Source organism: Parus major, chromosome 5 (genome assembly GCF_001522545.3).
Source record: "Parus major isolate Abel chromosome 5, Parus_major1.1, whole genome shotgun sequence".
Lineage (NCBI taxonomy): Eukaryota > Metazoa > Chordata > Aves > Passeriformes > Paridae > Parus > Parus major.
The window spans coordinates 22,727,028-22,734,757 of record NC_031774.1 but is presented as its reverse complement, the minus strand read 5'-3'; positions in this window follow the sequence as shown (position 1 = coordinate 22,734,757).

The following is a 7,730-nucleotide window of genomic DNA, read 5'->3' as shown; positions in this document are numbered from 1 at the left end:
TAGGGATGAGTAGCACGAGAAATGGAAACTGGGCCTGGCAAGTTGAAGAACAGGCTTGGGTGAATATTCAGGAATGACAGCTAAGGAAGTCACATTTGGTCAACAGATGTAAGGTACCTGACCCAGCAGGGCAGACTTCCCTCTAATGCCTGGGACAATATAAGATTCCTTCACTTTCTTCTTCTGTGGGATTTGCTGAGATTAGAATTCTGTGCAAACCCCTCATCATGTTCTCACAAGTGAGAGCTGCTTGATATCAGAGGCTGACCGTGGCTTGAGATAGAATGAGTGAACATAGGGGTTTGATGAGTGCTCTGAATATTCTCTCCTACAGAGGCCTACCTCCTCTGTCCTGTCCTGTACTTTTGACACTGAACAAACATTTCAAGTCCACAGTTTGTTCTTCCATTGCTAACAAACATTGTGTTTACTTATGGAGATTGTATGGTGTGTCTCACCCAGCTGATTCCCTAATGGAGGCACTCAGATGCTCACAGCACCCTGAACTTGTCTATTCTGACATGTACTGGATACACTGGTATCTGGCATGCTTCAATTGAGCTAAAGTTCTTGGTGTCTCAATATGACTGATAAAAGTGAATCTTCATCATATTTAGACCCAGCCAGCATTTTGATGTCGCACTGTGCAGGTACTCCAGGTTGTTCAGAGCTAGTTCAGGGCTAACCTTTGAGCATTTCATTCTGTGGCTGAATGTTCCTGTCGTGCAATGTGCTACATCAGTGTTGTCTGGACTTTAACACACATACACACTGCCTAAGCATTTTCAAAATAAGTAACTTTACCCCCTTGTTCTATACTGACTGGTTGTCTATTCCCAAATAAATTCCCACTCTCATTCCTCTGTTTCACATCAGAGTAAAATAGACCATCAAAAGTGTCTCCAGGAGTTTTATGCCACATTTTCCTGCAAAGCACACGGTGGAGCTGTAGAGCTGTCTAAACATCATTAGCACATCAATGAGCTTAGTCATATAACTAAAAAGTAGGCAGAGGAATCTATTTCAGAGCATAAGGCTTCCTTCCTCCAGTACTGGTTTCTCAGTATAGAGCTTAAAAGTCATCAGGATTGACTAATGAGGCAATTCTGTAATTTAGCAGTCTGACTCAGAATGGATGTTCCTACCATAATAACAAATTCCTGGCTGAGAGAGACCATTCAAAGAAATATAACTCTTCAAGCAACAGACCCTGTTGGTAGAACCCAGGGGGTACAGGTCTCTTCTGAACTGTGCCCTCACCGAAGTGCAATACAAGACTGTGCTCTAATCTTGTCCTCCTACAATCTTCTGTAGAAACAAGTTTGTAACTGACCTTGTCCAGCTCCTTTTGAATCATCCAGCACTTAGTCACTCCTAGCAGCACCTGAATCAGGCCCAGGCGGTTTCCAATCTCTGTCATGATGCTCATGGAAGAGTCATACCGAGGGAAGGCTGTCTGCAGAAGCAGGGAGGAGAACACATGTTTTGCTGTGAACTGCTTTTCATGCCCTCTTGCTATTCCCTTTATCCTTCCTGGCAGGAAAGAGTTGTACCTGCACGTCTCTGCGACTGCGATGGATATCTGCAAAGCAGAGCAGACACAGTGCTTGCAGTGGCCGGTCACCGTGCTGCAGGGCAATCTTCATGGACTCCTGAAAGAAATTGCCTCTGGTCAGTAGAAGAGCTTATTCCTGATTCAAAACAACAAGGCTGGGACTCTACACTCTGGCCACTGACGGATCAGCTCCAAAGAAGTGGCACCATCTTTTAAGGCAAGGAAAATCTTTTTCACATATTCCTAACCAAGGGCCATTCGTAGACCCAAATTTTGAAGTCCCCTGTCTGCAGAAAGCATAGCTCTAAAACTGTAAGGCAACAGGAAGATCTACAGTCAAGTGTGATTGCCAGAGTACCTCTCTTGCTCCAGTCCTGTGGCAGGATCCCCTGGTAGAGCCCCCCACAGCTCTGTGGCTGCCCGCAGCCCGTACCTCACAGCAATCCATGGCATCTGCCAGGCGCCCCAGCTTCCGATAGGCCACGGCCATGTGGTACTGGCTCATGGCACGGTACTTCAGGCTCCAGCCCTTCCCATAATCATTCACCAGTTCAGCAGCTTTACATGGGAAAAACAGGGCTTTCTCATAGTCCTGTAAGGCAGACAAGCACACAGACAGCAGTCACAGCAAAATTAAAGCAAAATGGGGAGAACAAAAAAAGCCCAACTATTATTTACCAACACTGCAACAGCCACCCGATTTCTGTATGTCCAAACTCATGCTGCTCCTCTTCCATGTGCATTATTTTGGTGGATATCAAATTGTGAAAGGGGAATTGCCATATACTGAATTAAAATTATTCTCTGGGTTCAGGACACTGGGGCAATGACCCAGCAAAAGAATTTTATGTAGTATAAAAGTATAAAAACAAAGTAAAAAGTATAAAAGTATAAAATAGTACATAAAGTCATTAACTTCATTCTGCAGGAATCCTCCTCTGTAAGCAAAGGCTGAAAACTTTATCTTCTTTTTCTGAAATCTGCTCTTACATCATCTCTACTTGTAATATCTACATGGAGCCTTCATTTTCTCCATACAGTAAGCTGGGATCTCCAAGAAGCTCATTATCCATCATTTCAGGAAAGTGGAACTAAGACTCATGGCCTCATCAAATTCACAAAAAGTAATAATACATTTTAATTTATGAACATCTTTTTTTTTGCATTAAAAGCATGTTAGAAATTAATCTTATTTTACAATAATAATGTAAATATGTAAATAAAACTTATGTAAATATCTAAAACCATTCTCAAGTAATATATATGAGACTGTAGAAGTGAAAAAGTCCTCATATTTTTTTAATTCTCCACAATGCACAAAGGAAACCACAATTTCTCAAATTTCCTTTCTGCCTTCTTATTTCACCCTGAAAAGTGTTCAGCACAATGTTATTTTCTTTATTTTTGGTCACCACACTTCATGTGATGAGTCTTCTATGAGTGAAGAAATCAAGACTTTGTGAGGACAACCTATTTTTTGCTGTCTGTACCAGAAGTTAGGACTGGCAAATCACCCCCGTGCTCAGTCCCTGCCTGGTTTTACCTACAGCTGCTTGCTGGCAGCCAATTGCCTACGATAGTGGTAGAAATAGAGAATCCATGAGTTTTGGCTGCCAGCCCTGTGTCTCTGATGTGATCTTCTTTGAATCTAACTTTGATCTTTTCAACACACATATTCACAGCTGCTTCTGCTGTGCTGTATAAACATGACACTAATCCTCCCATCCTTACTTATAGAGGAGAGTTCTCCATTTGGATATTACAAAGGGATTTTAGCTTACAATGCTCTCTCAGTACTTCATTTCCTATAGGAAAGACAAAAACTGAAATTCACGTGGTTTCTAATGCTTCCCTGAATCTGGGGGACAATCACCCTTCTGTCCCTTAGGTTACTGTACCTTTATCTGGGTGTAGAAGTTCCCGAGGCTGCAGCAGACTCGACATTCCAGCATCTTGTCATCGTTGTTGTGTGCGTAGCGTAAAGCTTTCTCAAAGCACTCCAAAGCCTTCTGGAAAATGCTGAGGCCCAGAAAGGCATTGCCCATGCTGAGGCTCACCTGGCCATTCAGCTGCAGGCTCACAGTGGTACCCTGCATGTTCAGGCACGTCTTACAGTAAGAGATTGTTTTCTGGAATTCACAGAGTTTCTCATTGCTGCGAGCCAGGTTTAGGTAGCTCTCTGTGAGGAAATCTGGGTCTTCCAGCTCCCGTGCTGTGTCAATCTGTACCACTGCAAACTTGAAGTAGAGAAGATAGTGTTTATAAAAGTGTGTAGTTTATTTAAATACAGCTCAAGCGCCCACAGAGTAGTGCCCTGTACTAGAGAAGAGGCTCATCTCTGAGCAGGGCAGACAAGGCCATCAGCACATGGAGAAGCCTCGTATGCACTGAGCAGTTGTCTGGTGGTTTAAAAGGCCTGTGAAGATTCTGAAGAAACCTTTCCTTCTCTTCACACAGTGTCTGGGCAGGGAAGATGAACTAGGCTGGCAGTAAGGGGAAAACAGCAGTTAAATGGCCCTAAAGAGCAGTTGGTGAAGCAGGAAACATCTGACACAATGCTGTTCTGTTTTCTTTCACTCAGTGTAATGTATCCCACTTTCTCTAGAATTCTTAAGCTATTAAAGTACTCTTCAATAATAGAAGAAAGTAAGCCACTTCTTTAATGAATTTTTTACTAGTAATTGCAGTCTTGATCTTGACAGTTTTAGTTCTATAGCCTCCAGGATTTGTTGCATACTGTTTTCTTAAATGAAGTCTCTTTCAGGCTGCAAACTATTCTAAGCAGTAACTCTTACATTTTGTGATGAAGCAAGCACACTGCTGGCTTGAATTAGTATCACTAGTAAAGGTAAATAGTTAGCAATTTTCATTAGACACTATCAGTTAGGATTATGGATGGCAAATTCCAGGGGAATCAATTACTTCTTTTTTGTATAGTGGCTATATGTAATAATTTAGGCTACTAGAACATTTTATATTCTTTGGAAACAGAAACCCAACCCAAACCAAACAAAAACAACAATCAAAAAAACAAACTAAAAAAAAAAAAAAACTCCAAAAAACCAAACCAAAACAACAAAACCCCCAAACATCACCAACCATAAATTGTGTATATTGGGTTTGTAATTATCTTCTCAGCTTCCATTAAAGTTTAGGAAAGCTGCTACGTGGACTCAGTGATGCGCACTAGCTCATATCCACATATCCGCTTCTCCACATTCCCTTAACTTTGCCCAAGTTCTTCAGTATTTCCTGATTGCCACAGCCTCTTTTCTTGGTGTGAAGTAATTTCTTTCCTCTCCAAAAGAGGCTGAGCATCACAACCCTTCTTAAATCACTTTTTATTTCATGCCTTTAATTCTGACCCTTTTTCTCCTGATATTTCCTCTCTCAATGGCTTATTGCTAAAGTTATAAAGAAAGTTACAGAGTTATATAGAAAGTTATAAAGTTATAGAGAAAGTTCCGCTTTCTCTATTCTTTGACCAGTTGCTGTGTAAAATCTTTAGTTTGACTGAAGCCATGCTTCCTTCTCAATACTGTGAAGAACTAAAATTCACCTACTCTGATCCTGCTTTTTGTTCTGTTGTCAGGTAAGGAATTATGTTTGAGTATACTAAGCTCACTCCTTTGCCCTTTTTTTTCCCCATTAAGTCTTCAGTATTTCCTTCAGCTAGCTACATCTTACCTTTTTTTCTTTCTTCCCCAGTCAGACTGTTGTTTTTGCCAGCACTTAATTTCATACCACTTAGCAGAATTGTTTGTCTTCAAATGTTTTCCAAGTGTATTAATACCTCTCCTTTCTTCTTCATCCTAAGTATTTGGTTTCAGTATAGGGCTTTGACATGTGCATGGGTTTACCAGTAAGACGTGCCTCTCTCCCCACTCCAATTCCAAACAAAGCTACCAAAACCTTTTCAATGAGATATAGACATCCTTTTCACATTTTGTTCTAAATGCTGAATGATAGCCAGTCTAGTAAGAGGCAGCCCAAAACATCAGCACAAGAATATCAAAGCCCTTTAGTACAACCCTGTTTCAGGCTGGGATAGTTTCTTAAGACTATTACAATCCTCTCTTGCCTTGTCTTACAGATTCTTGATTTGCCCTCCCAATGCTGCCTGTTGCTCTCTGTACACATCCTCTTGCCTCTCAGATCCACACACCAGCTTCTTTTTGTTCATTTAATTAAACTTTTTATCCTCATGCACTTGAAATGTAACTTCAGCTGCTTTTTACCACTCTTCCATCAATCCCCATACCTTCCTTCTTTCTTCTGTACTATCCTGACAACTGGAAGCTGCTCTGACCTCAACTGCGAGACATCTGGGATGTCTCGATTACCTCACCAAAACAGCATCTTCTTTTCCCTTTTAATCAGCTCCTGGCAAACGAATAATTGTAATTAAAAAACCCTAATATAAGAGCTATATTAGATATCAGCCAGAAGCTGAACAAGATAACAAACATGTCTCCACAAGATGGATATTTATTCTACAGAATCCACTTGGAGTTCTCCTTTTATGCTGACATACACACTGTAAACAGCTTGTAGTGGACAAGGGTCCTGTTCTTTTACCTTTTCCTGAAGCCTGATAACACAGTGTGCCTGTATGTTGGAAATAAGAAAGGTTCCCATGAATAACTGGAGAACTTAAGTAACCCAGGAATCCTGAGGAATCAGATCCAGTGAAAAGTCATATTCTGTGTATCTTTTGGGCTGGAGCTCTTGGTGAGCACAGTGATTACAGCAGCCCAGAACATGCACTCAATAGCTGGGATTTTCTGTTACACACAAAACACCCTCCCCCCCTCAGGTTCTGATCTCCAGCCACATTCCATCGTGGGTGTGACACAACGGCATGCATTCATCTCCAGTTCACCTTACCTTCAGCATGTCTTTGTACCTGCCCATCTCTGCATGAGCAGTGATGAGGCAACCCAAAACCCGAAACCTGCCAGCAGGATCCGCAGACTTCTCCAAAACCCTCATCCAGACTCGCAGGGCCTTTTCGGTCTGATTAGACTGGTAAAGATGGAGTCCTTTCTCTATCTGTTGCTTTGTCTGGTCCTGACCCATCTCCCATGGATTAAAAAGCCTCATACACTAACCTCTAAGGATAGCAAAAAGGATGTGCTTACAAGAGAACACAACGTAAAATGCCCCACTAGAAGAGGGCGGGTTGTGTGCTCAGAGGGCCCAGAGCCGTAAAAGCCCAGCCATGTCAGGGGGCTGCAGCTGTGGTAGGCAATGGCAAGAAGTGGTTGCTCAGCACTTGAAGGCAGAATCCTCTGCCTCTGAAGGCAGAATCCCAAATCCACTAGGCAAACATCTTGCTTGCTAGGGCTCCATCAGTGCATTCGTCTGTCCGATCCCGTAAACAAAGAGGAAAAGCACGACAGGGAGAGAAAGAGAAAAATCTCAAGGCACTGGAGTGAAACTCAATCTGAACAGCCAGTGCTGGTCTCCTCCCCATTGGCTGCAGCTGCTCCTGCCAGTCCAGCTCACGTGGCTCCCAGGAATTCTAGTCAGGCTCCCCAGCTCCCAAGGTCACGGTGCCAACTGCCCACCCCTGCCCGCCAGTATGCAGCTTATAAATACCCCGGGGAGAGACAATTGGCTGCAGTCACAGCCTCAGGATGCCTTGGCTGTCTCTTTCCTCTCTGGCCATCCCATTAGGCAAGCACTGCTGGTGGTGGGCAAGCTTGGGAGGAAGAAAACTCAAGTGGAGTAGTAGCTTTAGGAAAAGATATTCCTTAAAAGTTAGGTGTGAACAAGGCAACTTAAGTGTGTACACGTGCAGTTTAACACTTGCAACAATGTACTTGATACTTGGCTAGGCACGAAATTCAGCCTCCCTTTTGAGGACCTCAGCTGGCCTCATGGACTGTTTTTATGGACATAGGTCAGCTCTGTCACAGATTTGCTGCAAGTACACCTTTGACTTCCTAATTTTAGGGTCAAGGAGCTAACCATCCTGAAAACCTTTGATCTTAACTGAATGTTGCTCCCTGTCACCAGACGAGTGTGGCAAAAAGTTTCCAACAGAAGTTGTCAATGGCACTGTGTAAGTTCTTCATCCAGAAATTGATGATCTTTTATAAAGAACAACAGTAAAGACACACAACAACACATATCTGCACTTTTTGGTTGCAGGAGAGAAGTCTTGGCCCCA